This window comes from Linepithema humile, chromosome 1 (genome assembly GCF_040581485.1).
Source record: "Linepithema humile isolate Giens D197 chromosome 1, Lhum_UNIL_v1.0, whole genome shotgun sequence".
In the NCBI taxonomy this organism is placed as follows: domain Eukaryota; kingdom Metazoa; phylum Arthropoda; class Insecta; order Hymenoptera; family Formicidae; genus Linepithema; species Linepithema humile.
The window spans coordinates 33,485,076-33,505,133 of NC_090128.1; the positions used below are offsets into that span (position 1 = coordinate 33,485,076).

General features: G+C 40.7%; 1 protein-coding gene across 5 annotated transcripts in view; it reads right to left on the reverse strand.

Annotated features, from left to right (window-relative positions):
- Positions 1-20,058, reverse strand: part of Pgant9 (polypeptide N-acetylgalactosaminyltransferase 9) — a 214,801-nt gene that overhangs the window by 170,424 nt on the left and 24,319 nt on the right. Inside the window, exon 1 of one of the 5 annotated variants that reach the window (XM_067347564.1) lies at positions 7,324-7,340. The exons of the other annotated variants lie outside the window; for them this stretch is intronic. The gene's annotated coding sequence lies outside the window, so the exon portion shown is untranslated. Of the gene's footprint in view, positions 1-7,323; positions 7,341-20,058 lie in introns of those variants that run through there. 5 annotated transcript variants of the gene reach the window in all.

The following is a 20,058-nucleotide window of genomic DNA, read 5'->3' on the forward strand; positions in this document are numbered from 1 at the left end:
TGACGTTATTCATATACGCGATATTCATATACGCGCGCTGTCCAATTAAAATTTTCGTAGATAACTTTGCTGCCGAACCGGAAGCGCCGAGGCCGGTGCAGCAATATATATGTAAACCTCGTTCATTTTCACAACCTACATTCCTACCACGTGAAATTGCTTTTTCCCTTTTCGTCGACCGTTATCAGATGGACTAATAAATAACAGGTTTGTAGTTGGCTGGCTCCACTTGTTTGCTAAATAAAAACACATTTGTCACACGCTTTCTGGTATAATTAAAAATCCAAATTACAGAATGTTAACTTTGCTAGAAAATTGTGTTTTCGAAATTAACAACAAAAGGGAAATGTTAAAACCGAATTACCACTAAGCGCCAGTCAGAAATGACTTTTGGCTTGTAACTGTATGGTAATTGAAAATTGGAACTCTACCGCCGGCGTTCTAATTTCTAGGGAAATTCACGTGATTACTTTTTATGATTATATGATATGACTTTTTACGACATAATGATCGTAAACTCAATAGCTACTGTCGCACTTTCTTCGCTCTAATATGAGATTTGTATCGGTGGTTCTCATGAGAGATTCACGTCCGCGGAGCTTGAACAAGTTGTGGTTAAAGTTGAAATTGCTGCAAAACTTAAGCACTTTAAATGCTATATTCTCGCGGCGAGCGTAACAGCGCATCCACGAAAATAGCAGAAGCGAGCCTCCGAATGGTGATAACGACTGCCGGATGGAGAAGTTCCTGCTCGGACGTTAATGACCAGCGGAATATCTTTTTCGCAACTATCACCCACACAGCGTGACTCTCCCCGATGATTTACTATGCTGAGAAGTTAGCTAACATTATATCTTGTCCAATTACAAAGTTTGAGCTCGCTTTAAAAGACTTCCAAAATTTATGATTGTTAAAAATCTACTTGCAAAAAAATATATTTTATATAAAAAATATAAAATTATTATTTATATACAATTTTTTTAATATAAAAATATTTTATATAAAAATCTATTTTATATAAAAAATTTAATATTTCAGCATTTTTTAAAAAGAAATTGCACTGTATTTGATATAAATTAATTATTAAAATTGACACATAATAACATTAATAAAAAGACCTTTCGCGACATATCATTATAATAAAATTATATTATAATATAAAAGATCTTTAGTCAAATTTTAGATCAGTAACCGAGTGACCTAAATATCAAAATAGGAATTACTGACCGATATAAATTCCATGCGCAGTACCGCAAGAGCTTTCTCATTTCAATCAGCTATGCCCGGCGAAGAAGAGATTTAGCGCGGCTTATCCGGTCAATGTACGATCGAACGGTCCGACTCCTGATGCATGATTAATTTAATTTATCCGACCGCGTTCCAACCGGTGCGTTATTAGCCCGATTGCTCCACCGACTAAGCGCGGTGTGCGCGGCGCAGTGTGTCCCGTCTCTCACAACTGCCGCGCGCGGCAACACCGGCATTATTAATCCGTACGTTATTAAATTTTCGATAACCCCTGCCGACGCTACGTGTCTTGTAAGCAAAATGCCGAGTAACCCATCCCGATCGTCGTACGAGCGCGCGAGCAAGCGGGCGCAAACGGCCTCGTTACTCGACTGACACTGCGCTACGTGCGAAACTTTTTGACCTCTTCGCACCGCCGCCGATATCGAGGTTAAACAATGCGCGCCGCAAAATCCGTTGTCGCAATATCGAAACTATGCGCCCAATGGCATGTTCTCACACGCTTTTCCTGCATAGTTATCACTATATGATACGAATTTTTTTAATTTTTAGTATAACTTCTTTTAAAAACCGCATAATATAGCTGAAGCTTACATCACGAACTTATATACAAATTTTTCGAAGCAAGCAAAGGTATAAATTACGTCGTTTATTAACAAAGAGATTTGCATCGAATTACGATGAGGATATCTTCCTAACGCGACCGTTTCACACGACCTCGGAAATCGTCAAGCGGCGTGAAATAAGTGCACATCCATCACATCGCATTGAATACACATCGTGACGATGTACAAAACCCGAAGCGTTTTTCCGCCTGGGACGCAGGGGCGACCGATTTCATTGATTAACGACATGCGTTTCGTAATGAGAATTCTCAGCGTGGCCACGGCTCGTTGCGCCAAATTGAAACTCCGTTGCTTGATTTATCGCCGTCGGGAGGACGACGCGCGAAGGCCGCGTACTCGCGCAGACGGAAAATTAATTGCGACTTGCAGGCTGCGGCGCAGGAAGACCGCCGTCGGGAAAGCGAGATCGCGGCAACGCGAATGCGAAACGGCATAAAGAAAAATTCGTGTCCCGCGGGCGCGCGAGGCGTCACTCCGGAAAGAAAAACTGCATGCGTCGTTTGCGAGCAGGCGCGTACGCGAGCGGGAGGCATAAAGTTGTGAAAAAGCGAGGATAAGATAGGAACGCGCGTGCTGCTGGCTGCGGAGAAAGATGCGCGAAGCGAGCCAAAGCGGATGAAGAACGAGGGGGAGTTTCGGTCGTTGGAAGACGAACAAGGTACACCTAATCTATCCGTGTTCCCGCGTAATGGGTGGAGATGCTATTTCCCCGGTGGGATATCTTCATGACAGGTAACGCATACCTACGTATACATCGCCCCTTCCCTCGGACCTAAGATATACGCGGGAATAAAAATATCGTCGCCCCGCGGCGAGTCGGCGGGAACGGCGACTCGTCAAACGTCGCAAAATGTCTGACTTCACCCCCCGGATGTCGACCCGCGATTCGTCGCGACCGATATCGCACTCGCGAGAGTGATCGCGATGCTCTCTTCGCGATACATATAAACGGACAGAGATGAGTGGCGAATAAGCGAGAACGACGGCCGAGGAGATAAAGCGTCTTTCGCGTCGTGGCAAAAATGCTTAAGTCGAGCGCGCGCAGGTCGAAGCGCCTCGGGGAATTTCACAGCCGACCCCGACACGTCGCCCGGACCGTTTCACGGCGGGCGTTCATAAAGTTTTAATCGGAATCGCAGGCGAGACGCGCGCTGCATCTCCACCAGGTGCAATTCTCACGTACTTCAGTCATCGTCCCTGGGAAAAAGCGGTAACGGCCGTAGTTCTCGTGGCGCGTCTCGTGGCGCCCGCCCGACGTCTGCAGTTTCGCAGACGACGAACAGACGACGGACAAACGGAGGAAACCCTATCCCGCGTCGGGAACTTAAGCGAGCCGTGTGTACCGCATTTTCTCTCGCCGGGATGAATATCAGGATGAATAGTGGATGAGTTGGCACTGTGGCTGATAGAACGATAAAACCTCGGTTAAAAATAGCGCCTGCTTTGTACCGCGGATTTACGTTAATAGTAAATTTCCCCTCTCTTTCTTTTTTTTTACAAGTGTTTTATGCACCGTTATAAATTTTCGCCACGCGAAAACGAGAAATGGTAGAAACGCGAGAAAATTGCGCTTTGCTCGCTTTCGTACGAAGCGTTTTCTCCTAGCGCGTTTCTTTAGCGCTCCTTTTCCTCGCGCTTTATCAATCGATAATAAGTCACTTTGGAATTTAATTAATTGAACTTTTTTACCGTTTTGGAACCGTTTGAATTCTCAACATGAGGTAACCCGTTGTCGAGATCCCTTTATATTCATTCCTACGCGATTCGGCAAGGCGATGTATGCGTCACGTGCATCGCATATATCGCCAAGGCCGAATCCTGCACGTAAATCCTTCGTTATAACCGGCAAATTCGATTTTTCTAGCCCCTTTGCAGGGAAAAACTTCGCTGATCCTATTCCTTATTCCGCTCCATCATGTCCTTCTTTGTCTAAGTTTTTTTATCAGTTGTACGAGTTCGTGCGAAAGAGGGTATTATCAAGGCATCGATCACTCCGTGAGAATAGAAAATTTGCAAAGTATGAGACGCGCGCGCCTCTCAACGTTGCGCGCTTGAGGAGGATAAGTTGAACGAAACAAATATCGCCGTATCGCTACCGCCATCGCGCACAAGATAGAGGAGGTCAGGGCGCCACATATCTCGACTAGATGAAAACTAAAAATTGCAGGAAAGCGAGCCATTCCTGAGACACTTCCGTGCTCGCGCAACAACACGCAATACATCTGTTTAGCGAAAGCGCCATAAATTTATCCCGCGTATACATTCTTCACTGCGCAGCGAGTGCATCTTCTCGCTCGTCGATTAACGCATGAAAGTTCGATTTTAATACGTAATTAATACGCAATCCGTAATTAATACGCAATAAAAAGTCCGACGAGTAAGAAGAGAATTAATTATTAAGAATCTGAGTGCGCTACGTAAAATAAAAATTCATCACTCAAAAAAATGATCTCACAATAATAGCTAAAATTTTCTAGGCGTAAAAAATTAACTAAAACAGATAAATGATTAGCAACTGTTGTGATATTGCATATGTAATTACTTAATCAGTTTAGATGACAGAAATATATATCTAGAATATATATCTGTATTGTTTGTGAACTTTAAAAAGAAAGTTTCTCTAAAGCGCCTATCTATATAAGATCAATCACATGTTAGATCATGCAATGAATAACATTTAGCAATGGTACCTAAATTTTTCAGAAGCTATTGCTAGAACATTACTGCTATAAATTCTATATGTGACAAACAATGTTTTCACAGATACGAAAAATAGTGATACATTCTTGTTGCGATATCTAGAAATCTAACTACATCAGCGAAATATTTTTTTGAGTGATTTATTTATGGTTCTTATAAAATAATAACGCAGCACTTCGATTCCCGTTCCAATCCTCTTGAATAAAAATAGTTATGCCATAAAAACAAAATTAATGACAGTCGTGGAAACTTGCATTGTTAAAGTGCCACGGAATAAAGAATAAAGAAAATATATAGGCACGGACAAACATAAAAAGAAGAAAGTGAAAAGAATGATCCTAATGGTTGATCTAATGGTTGAACCTAATGGATGATCTAAAATTCAAGTAATGTCAGTTAGAAAATGCACCTTAAATTATGCTAAAAATTATCGCAAAAACAACAATCGCTAAATTGACCAGACGAGACTCAGAAAAAGGAAATAAAAAGACAAAATAAAGCAAAACTTTTACGCCGTGATCACAAACAAAAATTTTTATCAATACATATTGTATATCAGATAAATGCATGCATACGAGCGTCGAAAATAAGCACTACTATATGTGTATGTGTATGTAATGCGCAGCATTAGAGAAGCGAAAGTGAAAGAGTATACAAGATTCTCTATAGAAAAAGTCTGAGAGTCCGGACACCAGTGGAAGAGCATCCTGCAATATTTTATACATTACAATGTATTGTGCTTTATTGCATGTAAGCGCCAATTTAAGTATTGTACCTTCAGTTTTATGTAAAAGTATTTTTTGTCAAAAATCGCCGTTTATTACAAACGTTCGGATTAAGGATACATTTATTTTTCTTTAAAGTTTGCCTCGAAAAGATTTTTGTCAATTCAGTCAATTTTACAAAATCCTAAAAATACGAAGAAATTTGGAGAAAAAGCAAAGTAAGGACAAACAGAGACAAGAAAAACAAAGAAAGCGGAGAAGATCAACGTACATAAGAGACAATGGAGTGTTGAAAAGTGGGTCAGTGACTTTCAAAACACCTTTAACAAAGTATTTTTCGATATTTAAGGATTGCAATAAACACTTATTTTTTCAGATTACATATAAATTACTTACTACCACTTCGGATATTTTCTAACACATTAGAAAGATTCCACGGAGTCGCACAGAAAAAGAAAATCAGAACGCTTGAAAAATATCACCGTTTTAAAAATAAATTTTTTTTTCGCACGACGTTTATAATGCTCTGGTTCTCAACAGCCATTCTTAATTATTTAATTAGAAAATTAAGTTCTTTCGTACATGGTAAAAAAATCCAAGTATATATTTTATAATGTCTATCCAAAAATATGCACATTCAAAAAGATATTCATTTGAACAAGCAATTCGCAATATATCGTATATGTATATTCAGGTCATCAGCAGCAAAGCGAGCAAAATCGCGAACACCTACTTCACTCACTAGTTAACGACACCTCGACGAGATGATACACGTTTCAATTGACTGCAAATAAATATTGACGCGGCGCGTCATGGCGAAAGATGCGTAACGCGTAATATAGGAAATTCCTAAACTGTCGTAACAGGTCACGGCTTTCTAATTGGTGCGCGTTTCGCTGTTAACATCTGCTACACGGGGTGGCGAGTACGAGACGACGGTGACGCTGACGCGCAGGTAAGGTGGATTAACTAATTAGAACGGCGTATATACGACAGCCCGGACGATTAAGACGGCAGAGACGACGGCTCCTGAACTTAAGGAGGATGTAATCGTCTTAGGTCCGTAACGACCATCGGGACGAGCTCGCATTAATCTTGCGCCATGCCTGAAGCTGCTTGATATGCGGCCGAGGGATCCAGCAGGACCCCACCATAGTCGCCGCTTCCAGCAACCCTAAACCGAAACCAACACCAACGAAGCGTCTTAACAGATGCATCCTTCCAGAACGTCTCCGCGCATTCCTAGCGAGATTAAGCAACAACGTTTGTGTGCGTGCACGAGTGCGTCTCAAGAACCGCCTATTCTGCCACTGCTATTGGCGCTCGCTATTGCAAGCTCGCGCTTGCATACGTGCGCATAAGCGTGAAAATTCGAAAACTTAATCGTACGAGAGTTTTGGAAATGCTCGGAGACGGAAAAGCACGCGTGATCTTTCGACAAATATCTTCCAAGTTTTAATAGTAAATTAAACTTAAAATTAAATATTTAAAATAAATAAAAATCAAAAAATATCTAAAATTTTTAACTAAATATTAAAAATAACTATCGTGCACAAGATTAAATAATCTTTTTTTACCGCATTAACTGCGTATATTTCCACTTTGATATCAAACTTTATTTAACGGCACCGCTACACTTGATGCATAGCAGTCTTTGTACACGTGCCTTTAAGATCATTGGCATTCGAGTCTAGTCGGCCATTAAGGCGTATCCTTTTCCGTTCCCGAAGGAAATGCCATTCCGATAGGTGAGTAGTAGTAGGTGCTGCTGCTACCGCAGTCGATGCTATTAGCCACGGCGATACGTTGCACCAAGTCGCTCTTAGATCTTGCCTCGAGAGCAAGACGCCAGCCGAAAGGGTCGAAAGCCTCAATTTAAGGAGCAGAAGGAAACGTCCAAATATGTTACGTAGATCGAGACGCGCAATTTTTCTCATCCATTTTTTCATTTCTCATCCCGCGGGCTTCCACGTCACAAACTTCCTCACGTTCTTGGAGCAGATTACTGTGTAATGGGTACTTACGACGTCGCGAAGCCGAGAACTCGGCATAATCGTGAGATACCGGGACGTGGCGCGGTCGTTTCGCGATGCCACACTGAGAATTCTGCGTATCTCTAAGCACTGACAAATTGCGCCGTGCCGGCGCGGAAAATTTGCAGCGCGGTTAAATTTAGTGCACACGCGCGCAATAACATGTTTAAGTTTCACGGTTGTAACGAACTGTTTACTGTTTACTGCAGTCTCAAACGCAGCAGCTTTACTTATCACGCCAGGCGAATGTGACGTTGCTCTCTTAAGCACGTCGTTATAGAAATCTGAATTAAATCGTTATCTGAATTAACTTCAATTAATTATTAAGAGAACATGTGCAACGCTGTAAAATCAAAATTTCCTATATAAAATTAATTTTCTCGAATATGATACAATTTCGAGGACGAGAGAACAAAGTAAATCGATAATAATTAAGTGCAAAGTATCCTGTTTCGTGCGATCGTATCAAGAGAACTCGCGGGAATCCTAATCAGCTGCCGAATGTACCAAGATCACTTTTATTTCTCCTACTGGCCGCTTAAGTCCCCATCGCGGATCTTTATCTCAAAACGGGCGTCTTTCGTCTGCGTTAATTTCGCCGATAGAGTTGAACGTCGAGGGTCTATTCCGCTGATTGCGGGGGTCGGACGAGAGTAGTCGATGTGCGGATTAAGTCGAGAGGGCACCTCGTAAATCAGAAGCTCAGCCAGCTATGTCTGCGGTCCTGGAGATAATAACCATTTTGCGCTTCCATAGGCTGTGTCCTCTCACATCGTAGCGAACGATCTTACGACAGAGTACAATCTGTATGTGTGCGCGTGTATATGTATGTGTACGCGATCGAGAGAGGGAATATACGTACGTGGGAGAGAGAAAGGAAATCTATTCAATTAACTCCGTAAAACGTAAATCGTACTCTCACCCCCGTCCCTTCCACTCTATCGCTTCTCTATCGACCTTCGATTTTGCCGCGGAGTTTCTCGCGTATTCAGCAAACAGCCTCTTGCCTGCCTTCTGGTAAGATTCACGATTTTAAGCGTAGCAATTTGTTTCGGTTTATACAGATAGTCAATTTTATTGCGTAATAACATATTGCTATTTGGCCGATCAATTTTCCTGTGCCATAAATTAATCTATAGAAATCTATAGATATATTTCATTCATTAAGATTTCTAATATGGAAAGTTAAAACAGAGAATATTTAATGATCGACTAACTAACTGTAGTGCTTACTTTAATAAAAATTAAATTAAATACAAGTAATTTATTAAATTAAATTAAATTTACAATTTAATTAAATTTAATTTAAAGTTTGATACCATCATAATATAGCACACGTAAAGATCGCAAAAAAATACACGTTTAATTCTATTTCTGCGCACAACATATCCACTACCGTACACTAAAATCCGAGATTTCCAAAGATAAACCAAACTCTCAAATCTACAGGTACGAAATTCCTCCTCGTGCATGTGCATGTGATTTCCCGTCGAGACAGACAATCTGTCTCGGGCTTCGACGCGAAGCGAGAAGCGCAAGGAATGAAGCAGCGATTCTCCCACACCTTCGCGAGGACACGGATACGCGTTTTCGTTGTCGATTCGGCACCGGTATCGATAGGCGGGATCAGACGGAATACAGCAACACACCCAATCGACATAATTTACCATGTTTCCGCGACGCACACAGATAAACGTCACACCGTTCCCGTAGGATCTTCCATCCACGCTCGCTGTCAAGGTTGGCTGGCGACGCGTCTCCTACGTGCCTCGAATTCGAGTCAAATATCTGGAAGAGTGTCATGCTGATTCTGGAACGCCTCGATCTCGACTGCGCGTCGACGGCAGTCGACGATAGCGCGAGGCAGCGCAAACATTTGTTCTCGCATTAACTTTAATTGTCCCATACATGTCTAATGGGAAACACCGTTGCGTAAACACGATCAATTAAAGCGTGCAATTGAATTCCGATGTCATTGTCGACATCTGCTTCAAAGAAAGATTGTATGAGCATTTATAAAATACTAAATTAAACAGAACATTTAAATTACTCGTAATTAGTAACTTGTAAATTTGTTCATAATTATATAAATGGCTGAAATTCGTTTGTTCATCGCTTTCTGCGGGAGTTCTCCAAATGTTTTCAACATGAAATAGTCATTACATTCTTTGAATATCACGAGCAATTTAAACAGTCTCTAATTGACATGAAAATATCGAAAGTTTTATTCGCAACAGAGATCTCGGACGTCTGTTTCCGAAATAATGTAATGAAACTTTCCGGGACGAGAGGTACGAAACTAAAAAACTGACTCGCGTAACTTTTCCCGGTTAAAAGTTCCCGCGGCAATAACGAAATTTCCCGGTGTTCGCCAACATGTCGAGAGGGGCAAGAAAATTTCTTCTTTTAACTAGACAAACGATGGACATCTATATCGTTCCACCATAGGCTTTTTAGAATCTTTGAGTCCAGCTTGCCAGCCCAAAACAAACCGCTCAATTTGCGGGCCGGCGGCTGACGGAATGAGTTTCGGGAAGTTTACAAATCGATTTGGGACTTAGCCGATAAGAAGGCTGACATATCTGAGTGGAGTAATTTTTCATGGGGCTTCGATTTGATACAAACAACAGATAAAAACACACTATAAATCACTTGAAATGGATATTCATGATCACAACACCGAAAGAGCAGTACACGTAAAGTGAACAAGAAGAATATTGTAAACACAAAAAGTAATTGTAAAGTTAAGTGTAAAATCCACACAGATCAATCATTCAACGGAATGAATTATTATCGATAGCTGGCACTAATGTCCTTTATTTTAAAGCGAACAAATATAGATGTGTTGTGAATCGACTAATTTTACAACGACCGAACTAATTTTACGACAAGATGACCTGTGAAATTCGAAATAACCTGATTTTTTTAGATATTTCGTAAAATCGTGTTTACAACAATTTTATTACCGCTGGCAGCAATAAATACCTAACCATTTTACTAAAACAATTTAGAAGTTAATGAAAGTCGAAGAATGTATTCTAACATTATTTTAACGTTTTTGACACTTGACCGTTAAGTATTTAAACTTCAGCTTAATTAAATTAAGCTTCAAAACAATTAAATTAAGCTTCAACTGTATAAATTTTCTATTTCCATTTATTTTAATTTTATGTGTCTCACTTTATTGATACGTCTTTCTTTAGTCTTTATTATTTTTTGTTTACGATTGACCTTTTTTGAAGAAAATTACGCGCTTAACTAAAACATTTTAGAAGTCAATAAGAGTCTATTAATTTATAGTGGTTGTAAATAACGACAAAAAAAAGATCAATACAATAGAATTGGCATTAAAACCCGTTCATAAAAATTAAATACAAAAATATTGTAACAAACAATGGGTTACAAAGTTAAACATAAAAACACAAAAATAATTACACGCTGCACAGTTATTTGAACTTTCTCCGACCTTCTAAGAGATACCGGTTGTCCCAAATAAAATGTGTTGTGCATTAATCTTCTCCAAAAGAGGTCAATAAATAAAAAAAATAATAAAAACTAAAGAAACGTTGTATCAACAAAGCGAGACACATAAAATAAAAATAAATGGAAATAATACAAAATTTACACAGCTTAAGATTAATTTAATTAAGCTAAAGTTTAAATACTTAACGGTCAAGTGTCAAATACATCAAAATGACATTAGAATACTTTCTTCGTCTCTTGCTTGATTTATTCATATTCATTTCACATTCACGTTTATTTTGCAAAAAATGTTACTTATCTGGTTTTCACTCACGACACTTCAGTTATCATAATAAACATAAGTGCAAATATCGTATAAATTTGTATTTGTGTAATTAATATTTTATTTTATTTTCACGCGTATAATATTGCCGCTCGCAATATAATATGCAATCGAAGTAATTTAACGCGCGAGAAAGGTGTACGATATGGCGCATCTAATAGCATTGCGAGTAATTAAAGCGCTCGCGTTATGTGAAACCGTATTTTGTCCCATTCAATGGTTAATAATGGCGCAAACAATATAGACGATTATTCTGGATGAGAGCGTCAGCCGATCACCGACAAATTCAAGCGCGATATCCTCCGCAGGGCATGCCCGACGCATTTGGTCGGGCTTAATCGCGTTACAGAGCCGAAATCTGATTGCGCAAATGCAATTTCGCGAGCGCTTTCAACGCGAAAATTCTTTTTCTCCGCCCATTAACAAGCGCGGTCGCTCGCGGCGTACTTTGACTTTCGAAATCCGTTCCCGCTCGGGTACATAAAATTACGGCGAAAATTGTTGGAGCACTTTTGCGCGCCAGTTGCGCGCTGTCCGATTTTTACCGACGACGAACGGGAACGTTACACAATCCCCGCTCGAAAATTCCACTAAAATCAACATTTCTTCGGTGAACTTCAACGGGTAAAACTTTTCACCTTCGACATCGACAAAGCTGTATAAGCACACTTAACTCGCGGCAGCAAAATGAACTTGCACGAACACGTAAACCGAAGTTTTACGAGTCGCGGGTGCTCTACCGCTGTGCTGCCATTTTATATCAGCGATAACATCGCCGCTCTCCGATACGCAGCATTCAATATTTATAAAAGGATTCGAGTGCGCGGTGTGAAAATATCAGAGACAGAGCGAATGCGGCACCGTATGCCCACCAGATCATACTTTGTATCGCATATTGTATTACGCCATTTTTGTACTGCTATTTTTATATTTTTACATTGCATTTATATCGCGAGATATTGCGATCCGGTGTTACCGCGTTTTTTTCCCCCCTCGCTCATATGGCGAACTATTGCGAGGTATAAAGCTCGGTTATTTAACATTCAATTCTCTCGCAGCTCCGATTTATTCAATCCAACGTATATTGCATATTTTCCACGATTAAACTGTAATTTCTGCATGGCACATCAATATAGATCTGATAAAATGACAAAAATGTAAAATTAACAATTTACTCTTGTATAATTTGATAAAATTTTTTCGAATAATATTTCAGATTTATATATCTCACGAAGCGCTATGGCTGACATCGCGATTTCGCATCTCTCCAAAGTTCTTCGACAGTTGCATTCAACAAGCACTTATCTCACGTTGCGAAGAGTTAAGGCGTCAAAGATCGATATCCGCCCGCAACCCGCAGCAATTGGATTCCAATGTCGATGAGTGCTTATCCCGAATCGCGGGAAGCACTAACACAACTTCTTTTTTTTTATCCGCGAAGCGCTTTACATCCACAACGACAGCTCTCGAGGTAAGGAGAATGACTCGTAGAATGGGCGGAAGCTCCCGTCGGGAATGCGTGTATCGGATTTTCGCAGGCGGAACGGGCAATCTCGCGGTTGTGGAATCTCCTTTTCGTGCCGTTGCGCCGAGCCCTCTCATTGGAAATAGCTTTAGCGTTTCGAACCTGAAGAACAGCGCCTGTTACCGACCGCGAACAAGTCCAAGACAGTTCGAACGTTTGATTTCCTCGAACCCCCGCGCGTGCCCCACCCATCTTTCACTCGATTCGTATCTCGCTACTTGCAGTCATAATGCTCGTCGGACCGCGATGCAATCGCGGAGAAGCTGGACTGCCTCTTTCCCCGCAATTTAGTCGGGAAAAACGCAAGATAAGTAACTGCAAATTGCGGTTCTTTGCGAAGAAACGATCCCGAGTGGCCGTGAGTTATTTTGCTGACGAAGAAATTACTCACCGCCATTCACTTCTCTTCTCCAATTATTATTTTATAAAGTTTACATATTTTTCGTAAAGTGGCACACAAGCGCGAGTATAAAAAACGAATACTACTTTCAACCAAATCTTTCGACTTAGATTAGAACAATAGTTATCGTAAAAACCATTAGCTGCCATCAATCAATATGCAAAAAAAAACACACTTTCAGACTCTCTGACAAAATACAATAAAAGAAAGAAAAGCTTTTCAAACTAATAACACAGAAAATACAAAAAAATAAATATAGTTTAACTCAAACGGTCGGTTGTGCTCATGCAAATCTAACCATGCAGACGGTCAGTGAATACAGTCTTTGTTCCACCGATTGTTTGAGTCTTCTTTCCGTTCTTGTATTTTATCAAACTAAAATAAACTCGAAACTGTGACCGAAACTGTGACCGAAACGTTTTTACATATTGATTGATGATGATTAGTGATTCTCTTGCGCTCCGACAACCGCGCTTCCAGTTCTTGTTGCCTTCTCTGTCATTGCTTGTTTTTGAAGAGACGCACTTTACAGTATAATAAGAAACCCATCTAAACTCGTCGCTCCCACGATAGTTCTTCATTACGGATAAAATGCGATGAGCGCGCTGACCCGCGCGGTGCCAATGCACTCGTAATGATTTCTTCCGACTTGAGAGAGGTTCGCTTCGACTTCAGCTTCCCCGCTTTTATAGTCCGACGTGTCTCGTGTGCATTCCTCCGAGTCGTCTTAATGAGAACCCTGCTCCTCCGAGCACGAATCGAGAAATGTACGGAAAGACTTCAATCCGGTTTTCCGAAAACATACCCCGCGCGTACGCGTACTCGCCAAAACACGATACGTATATATATTACATTCAATTTCGAGTGCCCGTATTTCGTCTCGGCGCATACGATGTATACTAAGAAACGCTCGTGTACATATGTGTGTGTATGTGTGTGTGTGTGTCCAAGTGGGTGAGCTGCACCTTGACTCACGAGGGCGGCTCGTAATGTCGGGCGATTTAATAACGACCGCGGAGTGGTATTGATCCTCGCGGGACTTGCAAACTCCTCGGCAAGTCGGGAAGTCGAAGCGTTAACTCGCTGCCGACGTGATAATTCGGTAACGCCCCCGATAAGAGTCCCCTGTGCAGTTGCCGCGGCATGTTGGCCGTTTGCAGGCCGAACAGGGGAGTGTGAGAGAGGACCTACCTGCCTGAAACACAGCGCGCTTCAAAGCCAGCGGAAGTGGGATCAGCGGAGTCGAGCCGCGGAAACCGCACAACTGTTTCGTCCGGCTTTGTATGTTATTTTCCGCGCGGCTACTAGAGATGCCCCGGGACCGTGATATGCGAACAACGAGGAAACTGACGCTCGACAAACGCGTTATTTGCGTCCGTAGGAAGGTAATAAACTGCTCTCTTCCATGTGCAAAAAGAAAAAAAAAATTGTACAAGGTATACAAGGTTTACATAGCTGCGCTATAATTTTAATCGCGTCAATCGCAAACCTGTCCTTTTCCTCTTATAATATTAGTATTTTGCAAAAATATTAGCTGTCCGCATCCGCCATGACCGTTAATTCGTTCTCGTGTGTATTCGCCTGCGTATACATATTTGCTTACATTAATCTACATACGCAATGTAGCGTATATTTAGTTAAACTGTAAAAATCAAAATTGCATTTCAGCTATAATATTAATATTTTAATATAATATTTTGCAAAAATCCATCGCACATTCGCAATAACCGTTAATATGTATATACTATATATACGTGTATTTCGCTGTGATATGTATATTGCTGCTAATATTGAAGCACTTATCAAAGATCAAAATTATATTTCCGCGATTACAAGTATTTCAAACATCTCTATCGACCGTTGTGTTCATTAAACTAATGAACACACGCGATTCAATTTGTCGTAAACGCGAGGTCGATGAAGTAGAAGTAATGAAGTCGCGCGATCTCTCTGCCTTTTGCAATAGGTGAGATGAAAAAGTTCCGTAACATCGAAAAACACGGTAGATGAAGCGCAACCTGCGATAGAACGAGCTTCTCGTGTCGCGTAAAATGTTTATCGTCGGTCAACGGATGGATCGACGAGGTATTGATGTTTGTCCAGACTGTCGTAAAATTGAAAGCAGAAGATCTGAAAAATCGTTTTACTGAACGCAACAACACTGCCGCGACACGGCACGAGTAATTTAAATACTCGCCACTTTCATTTAAGTGAAAACTCGAAATAATTTTCTTTATAGAATCATAAGTGCGATTTATTTTAAAATAAAAATGATAAAACCATCAGCGGTAAATGTTAATTTTATGAGAATAGCTTAACGCAAACGTCACGGTCCTAAAATAAAAATCTAGAATATTTAATCAAATTTTATAAAAAGAAAAAATTAAACTAAAAAATAACATAATATATAAAAAATCAAATAATTAAAGAAATTATGATGATTGGAATTCATTAATTAAATACTACTTCAAATCTTTGGTGAAGCACATCTAAATTAAAACGCGGTCAAATTATCGCATCAACTGTCCAACCCATCTCTCTGCGTAGCTTCTCTGACTCTGACAGATAATGTTCCTCAATATATAAGTGACTCTAAATTCTCCTGTCTCTCCGACGCTAATTGTAAGTCGGACAGTGAACTTAATAATGGGTACAAATTATCTCCATTACGACTATTATTATATATAGCGCTACATAAGAATATATCATCGGAGTTACTTCGCCGATGTATATATCATTCAGACGGATTTTCGAGCCTTATAAATTCTCACGACTTCCTGTTCCATGAATGTGATCCCATTACTCGGGTAAGCGCACGCTATGTGTTGGTCTGCGACAGGTGTCAGCAAACGGGACACACGTGACTGCCTAAACCGCACGGGTGACTGTTTTGACGCGACTATCCGTCAGGCAATCGCGGTACACCGACGCTCTGTCATTCGATGCGCTGCGCAACGAGTCACCGTCTCGAGGGTCCGCGCACCATTAACGCAACGCAGAACTATACACGCAGTTACATAGTTTCCCGTTAATCGACTATAATTATAACCGATCACACTCGAATGATGAATTATATTTTATTTTAGTCGCAACAAAAAATATAAAGTTATAGGATCTGCGACAATATTTGTCAAATCTTGCACGCAGATAACGCACGATAAAAACAAAGCTGTCGGCTCCTTTGTCGGGTCTTTGCAAAGAGATTCTGCTGACTTTTTCACGTCCGAATAAAAAAAACTTTCGGTGTTTCTTTAGTAGAAATAATCAAACGTTATTTTCCGAATACTATATAAATGCTGTGACGAACTGACAGGGGGGCAATCGAGTAAACACAATTCTACCAAGACATTGTAGAAGAACAGAACGTTTCAGAAGAAAAGACGGCGACTTTTAATGGCATAAACCTAGTTCTCAGTCCATTCATTATATCTTCATTCTTGTATCACTTATAGACATTATTTATAATAAAATCATTATTTATTTTGTAAAAAAATTCACAAAATTGTAATTATAAGTAATGTAGATTTACTCTGTGAGATATAAAATTTTTTTAGACAACATCAGAATAATGTTAGAAATATAAAAAAACAAAACCTTATAAAGTTTATGTGAACTTTTGTCCGATAAGTGCGGCAATAAAAAGTAAGTGTCTATCAAACGATAATGAAGATTGAAAAAGATTAAATCGACGTCTGCTACAAATATAAAGATTATCTTTAATGTTCTATTGAATGTGTTAACAGGTAAAAAAGAATTAATAAGAATTAAATTAATGGCCTGCGCTGGCTCGCGGTGATAATAATAATAGCGAACTGAGATTAGCCGACGGCTAGCTACGACAAAACGCTGCGCGGTTTATGCGCTCGTAGTCGCGTATGCACGAACCGACGACACGCAAGCTTAACGTTTCCTGCGCAGGCCCCAACAAATCGCGCTTTAGCTGACTGTCAAAACGCGGCTTTGGAAAGTTTTCTAAGCGGGTTTATATGCCTGCCGAGCATTATATTCTGGCAACGGAGCGATCGTAAAACTATAGCGACGTAATGATACGTGACACGATGAAATATCGTTTTCCCTATCGTTTTTTTCTATGCACATATATCACTCCGTCGGATAATCAATAAATTTAAAAGTTTTACAAAATTAAAAGATCGAAAATGCCAAAATGCTGAAATTTGAAAGTAAAAGATATAAACGTTTAAAAGGAATCGATATAGCAATAACAATTTGAGAATCAGATAATTTCTGGTAATCCAATAATCCAAAAATCCATCGCTCGAAAAATAAATACATATATTCGTGAAACGCGTTGGTTACTGATTTCCGTTATCCAGAACAGAGTATATTGTGTAGATAGCACACAATCGGCGTGTATCAACGTATGATAGCGTACCCTCTGTTTGCCGTAGCACCCACGCAAGTGCAACCGAGCGTCAGCCACATCGAATAATTTGAGTCACATTGATCAGAGCGACCAAAAGTCGATCGATGCGCGTATTTGTCGTGTCTACTCGGCGTTTCGCCAATTACTTGAGTGCGCGTTTAAATCACCGGCGATTTATCGGCCATCAACCCACCCGGAATTATCACGGCCAACATCAGCCACTATCCGTGACACGGTACGAAAAGCCGAGTTTACGGTGTTCTAAGAATTGATATACCGCGTATTTTATTCTCTTCAAATTTTCTTCAAACAATGCTGTTATACATGTGCATAATTAATTTAATATTATGCAATTAATGCGTGTACGTACTAAATTAATCATTCGGAATTAATTCGACAGAATTCATCCGTTTGTAAATAATAAAATAATGAATGAGGCCAAATATAATTTTACAAAAGAAGGATGAAGAGTAAACTAGAAACTCGTTTGTGAAACATTCAAGGACAGGGAATTCGTGAGCGGGGAAGAACGAACCGTCGACGATCCTAACTACTGAGCCGCGGTTTGCGTAACGAGAACTCCGAATATAGGTCGGTCTCTGCAAAACTTAACGTTAGAGTTCGTAATAGTTCGGGAACGTAAATCGGACTAAATGAACGCGAAGTCCGCGAATTCCGGACGGATGTGCTTCGAATCAGGCTAGAGATAAGTAGTTACCCTCTTTTCCTAACTATCGCAGAATGTCGGCTAATAACGAAAATTCCGTGCGCAATGCGGCGACGGAAAGCCCTAAAAAATCCCTGACTTACGTCAGTTGTCTAGGAACACGATGTCAGAACATGTGAAATGCAATTTACCATACCGCGTCTAGGATCTGAACTATTTTGACAGGTGCAGTCACATTTAATCATCCTACGTTTCCACGTGAAAGCCATTTTGCGTGGACGTAAATTGCAAGAGTTACTCGTGTGTATTTCCTCGCAATTTCCTCGCTTCTGACATCATAACCCAAGATGGCCGACGTTGGGATATTGGAGGGCCCTTGCGAGCGAAGGTTGCGAAGCGTTTCGCCGGAAGGGCACCGACACGGGTCAGTCAATAACCGTCTCATTGATAAGTCCACACCGTAACCGAGTTTCGAAGAGAGCAATCAACGGAATTAATGGCAAGGGATTCGTACATTCAACATTTTCCGATAATGGTGCGACATTGTCTAGCTATTACAGTATCGCATTTCAATTAACACTGGCGCGGCGCTAAACGAATCAACGTTGCTGTGCAGACGTGGGGGCATCGACGTGCACTGGCATCCGCTCGCGCGGATAAATATATTTACGAACGGCATACAGGCTTTTAATCGAAACATTAACGATTTAGATAGTGAACGAAAAAAATTTAGAGGTGCATCTATCGATTGCCGTGGACAAATAAATTTGTCATGTCACAGACTATTCGATTCCGAAAACAAAACTGTCACCACGAGAGAAAGAATCGAATCTGATAAGTTTAGAGTTATTGTTCCAAATCGAAAAAAAAGTAAAGAGAACCGTAACTACAAATTCGACATAAAATGACAAAAACACGTTCAGAATTATTTGAAGAAAGTTCTTAATATAATAATATTAATTATTTGCAGAATTAGACACAAACTAGCGAAATTTAATTGCAGAATGAGACACGACAACGGAATATCAACAATTGAATATCTTACACACAAATAACTGAATATCTTGAGCAACCGCCTCTTTTGATTGAGCCGATAAAGTCTGCGGACAATACTGCGTTATCGCAGAGTGATACCGCGTGAGAGACACGGATGTAAAGTCGGACAAAAAACCGTGTCGAGCTGTCTTAGACGGGACAATCGGATATCTGGAGAGGGTGGACCGGCGGCGAAGCCGGCGCCGGAATCGATGTTATCGAAAAGAGAACAGCTAAGGAGCGAGTACATATGTACGCGGACGATGCTGGCACATAGATATCCGCTTGGCAGGCACCTAATACGAACAGAGGCCGAAGGGCTCGCTGGCAAACTTGGATTTATGCTCGCGCTGCAGCGCATAAAGTTCCATGTCCTTGCGTAAGCCTGTGTGCAATGGCAAATTTCTCACCGCCCGTGCAATATTCCCGCCGACAGGTTAACGCCGAATATATTTCCGTGAACGGCACTTCCGCGTTGCATCGTTGACCGGCATGCGGCCGCCATGACAGCTGAAACGCTCGTTCTGCACAAGGAATTAACGAAAAAACTCGCTCGTAAAACATCCGAGATATCTACTCTTTTATTTAGCCTATAAATGCTTCTTCCCTTATTAATTATTAAGACAATTAATTAAAGAGAAGAAAGTGGCTCACCGAAGGTAAAAGAGAATCGATTTGTACAGTAACTACTTAATTCTTTCTCATTTACGATTTATCTGTACGAGAGCTATTACTCGTTGCACGCGCGGAACTTGCAGATTACTTGTCGCACGTGCTTTGCAGAAACGCGGCTCGTCTTTTCGCGGGATACAGATGGAAGAATTACGAGCGCCTCGATTAGGATAATGCGCGCCAATTATTTAGCGCGAACTGCGAGATAATTCGTTCGCCCTCGGTCGATCTTATTGCG